The following is a 3936-nucleotide window of genomic DNA, read 5'->3' on the forward strand; positions in this document are numbered from 1 at the left end:
TGTGAAGTGCCATCGTCTCGTTAGTCTCGTTCGTTATCGTACTTAATTCACAGCGTTCCTCTGTGTGCCATGCCACTTACCTTGGGAGACTGGTGCCGCCTGTGAGGTCCACGGTGATTTCGAAAAGGATGGATCTATGGAGGAAAAGAGAGGGAGACACATTGAGAGAATTAAAGGCAGAGAGGGAAGGAGATATATATGTAAATAAATAAATAAACACACACACATAAAGGTAAAGTGCAAGGATCAAGGTGTAGGAAGCGAGGAAGCATCAAGCAGTCCATAGCAGAAGGTATAAAAAACAACCTTTTGGAACAATGGCGGTTTTATTGACGCAGAAGGTTGTAAAGTTTTTCCATATCAAAGTTTGATGAGCTGAAACAAGTTATTTTATAGTTTACGGTTAGCAACCGGGGTTGCTGTGTATACGGATTGAAACCTAAAATTACGGAATGGAATAGAATCTCCCACGCTCTTCGACAGAAAGGATTAAGAGGGGAAAAAAAACGATGAGAGATAAAATGTGTAGATTTCATATACATATATATAGGAGCACTCCGTCGGTTACGACGAGGGTCAACGGAACAGTTTGCTCGTGGCTGAGCACTCCACAGACACGTGTACCCTTAACGTAGTTCTCAGGGATATTCAACGTAAGACATAGTGTGACAAGGCTGGTCCTGTTTGAAATACAGGTACAACTCATTTTTGCCAGCTGAGTGGACTGGAGCGATGTGAAATAAAGTGTCTTGTTCAAGGATACAACGCATCGCCAGGAATTGAACTCACGACCTTACGATCGTAATGCCCTAACCACTAAGCCACGCGCCTTCACACACACACACACACACACACACACACACACACACACACACACACACATACATACATACATAAAAGAGGGGTACTGAAAAGTTCCTGGTTTTAAGGGAGTCACGAAAGGCCTGGTTAGAAACCCAACCTTCGAAGTTCTTTTGCAGGGTTTAGATAGACTGAAGGACGACTGCAAAATGTGTGTGTGTATGTTTAATAAAATCATAATTAACTGATCGTCCCGTATTTGCTTTTGCTCGCCTTCACATAAAACCCCCGGTATAGCTAATCCAGCATTCTGGAAGATGCTGGCTGAGGTTATTGCATGCGTATTTATACTAACGAGGTGGGGCTCCATCTTGCTGTATAATGAAGTCAGGGACGTCTTCTTCCAACTGGGGCAACAACCAAATGGACAATATATCGAGATACGAGTGGTGTCAAAAAGTTCCCGGACTAGTTCTGTAGCGCGCCAACAGATGGCAGCACAGTGAGGGCTAGCAGTGACCTTCATGAGGCAGTGTGCCGAGTGACTTTGCTGTGTTTATTTTGCAAGTTGTGAAATTTTTGTTTTTGTGATCACTTGTTTGCTCTAGTCTTCGATTTTGTCATGGACAAGAAAAAAGAGACAACGCGAAATTTTGTATTAAACTTGGGAAGTCTTCTATGGAGACATTGAGCATGCTTCGGCAAGGTTACGGCGACGTGGCCAATGCGCCATACGCAATGTTTTGAGTGGCAAGAGCGCTTCAAAAGCGGAAGAATGTCCCTGGAAGATGATGAACAATCTGGAAGACCCGCCACGAGTGTTACCCTGGGAATGTGGAATTGTGCATCGAGAATTCGATCCCTCGGAACCAGACCGTCAATCGAAAGTTCTAGTGTGACGTTTTGAAACATTGTAGGGAGGACATTCGATGAAAGCGACCGGATCCGTGGGGCGCCAAGAACTGGATTCTTCACGACTACAACACACCCTGTCACCGAGCTCTTATCACATGTGAGTTTCTCATCAAAACCAACAGGGTATCACTTCCGCACCCGCCCTGTTCATCAGATTTAGCACCTGAGGACTTCCATATTTTCCCCCCGAGATGAAAATGTAGCTCAAAGGTCGCCATTTTAACACATTGAGCGAATCGCAGAAGGTGCTCGATTCGCTTACGGAAAACGAAAACTTTCAGGCCGGATTCCAAAAGTGGCAGGAAAGCCGGGACCTGTGGGATTGCTGCGCAAGGGGACTATTTCAAGGGAGATGATGATAAAACTTAGGTAAATAAGTTTTTTTTTTTTTTATTAAACATAAATACTTTGAGAATCTTTTGATACCACTTCGTAGGTGAATCCTGTAATTGTGGACCAACCCTTTAGAATATATGCGTGTGTGTGTGTGTGTGTTTGTGTGTGTGTATGCATGTATGTATGTGTTTAATATCTTGCCAAAATATCTGAGGGATCTTGATGGGGTAGGGGGTGGATGTTTTCAAGAAACACCTTGACGTCCTGCTCCCCTAAGCTCCAGATGAACCACAACATTTGGGTTCAAACGCATCAAAGAATATATATATACAAGGATGGTAATCACACACACCGCCATTACTACCGCCGCCACCATCGTCAACAACCAATATAACAACAACAATAACAACGGTAACACCATCACCACCAACACTACCACCACCACAACTACCACCACAACCACTACTACAACCATCACCATTGTCACAATCACCTCCATTAACAACAACAACAATAACAACATGCTCCTACCTTTGTCGCATGCCACCATGTTTGTCCTTCTCCTCCTCCTCCTCCTCCTCCTCTTGCTGGTCGTCCAGATCGGTAAGCCCCCGTGGCACCCTCCTAGCGATGATACGAACGAAGGCCGCGGCACAGATTTGCTTGTCATACCGAACACCGGAGTGCCGCCGCCGCCGCCGCCGCCGCAACAGCAGCAACAGCAGCGGCACAACAAGAACGGGTTCGATCCTGCCAAAGTACAGTTCGACGACCTCAGTTGTACAAACACGGGTCGCATCACGTGTGTGTGGACTTCCGGTGCAGAAATGGCGGGAGTTAGTTCCACGCCGTCAACAAACCTTGTGTCCATTTAACAGCAGTAGCAGCAGTAACAACAACAACAACAGTAGTAGTAGTAGTAGTAGTAGTAGTAGTAGTGGTGGAATGTAAAAATGTAAGACTATTTAATTAGTGAATACTTTACTAATATGGTATTGAGTACTCTATGCGTGTATGTATGTATGTATATATATATATATGTATGTATCTATGTGTGTATGTTTGTATTTATGTATGTATGTATATATGTTTGTATGTATGTATTTATGTATGTAAGTATGTATGTGTGTATATATGTATGTGTGCATGTACGTATGTGTGTGTGTATGTAAGTATGTGTGTGTATGTATGTACGTATGTATCTGTGTGTGTATGTGTGTGTGTATATTTCCGAACGTTTCCCTTTTCCCGTTTTAAATTCCTTTGTTGTTACTTTGGGTTTTTTTTTTCTCGCAAAACATTTGTCTCTGGAACTTTCCAAAGATATTTCTTCCTTTTCTGCCTTCTTTATTCTCTTTCCAATAAACAAGTATTACTGTACTTAATTTCCAATTAGTCACTTCCTGGGTTCAATTCTCGCGCAGGTCGACATCAATTTTCCTCGTTCGTGGGGTCGATGAAAGGAAGTCCTAATACCAGTGATATACTTGGGCTCATATAATAACCGACACTTTCTCTTCTCTCAAATATTGCTTGCCTTACGTTTTTGCGAAACATTTTTTTTTTTTTTGCAGCATCCGGCTCTTCTCGTCCTCGGTTCAAATTCCGCCGAGGTCGACTTTGCCTTACATCTTTTCAGGGTCGATAAAGAAAGTTCCAGTTGAGTCCTGCAGTCGATGTAATCGACTTACACCCTCCCCACAAAATTCCAGGTTTTGAGTCTATAGTAGAAAGAATTATTATTTTTATTAATTTTTTTCCAAACTTTACGTTCTCAGTTCAAATTCCACCGACGTCGATTTTGCGTCTCATCCAATAAGTACCAGTTGTGTACTTGCGTCGATGTTACCGAGGGACCCCTCTCCTCAAAAATTGCTGGTCTAG

The 3936-nt window shown here is 43.1% G+C and overlaps 1 long non-coding RNA gene across 1 annotated transcript in view; it reads right to left on the reverse strand.

The window, feature by feature from the left end:
- The window catches only part of LOC106882211 (uncharacterized), a 10345-nt gene extending 10209 nt beyond the window's left edge, over positions 1 to 136 (reverse strand). Inside the window, exon 1 of the long non-coding RNA XR_001410967.2 lies at positions 81 to 136. This is a non-coding gene — a long non-coding RNA (uncharacterized LOC106882211). The remainder of the gene's footprint in view (positions 1 to 80) is intronic.
- Between the last annotated feature and the right edge of the window lie 3800 nt (positions 137 to 3936).

This window comes from Octopus bimaculoides, chromosome 30, assembly GCF_001194135.2.
Source record: "Octopus bimaculoides isolate UCB-OBI-ISO-001 chromosome 30, ASM119413v2, whole genome shotgun sequence".
Lineage (NCBI taxonomy): Eukaryota > Metazoa > Mollusca > Cephalopoda > Octopoda > Octopodidae > Octopus > Octopus bimaculoides.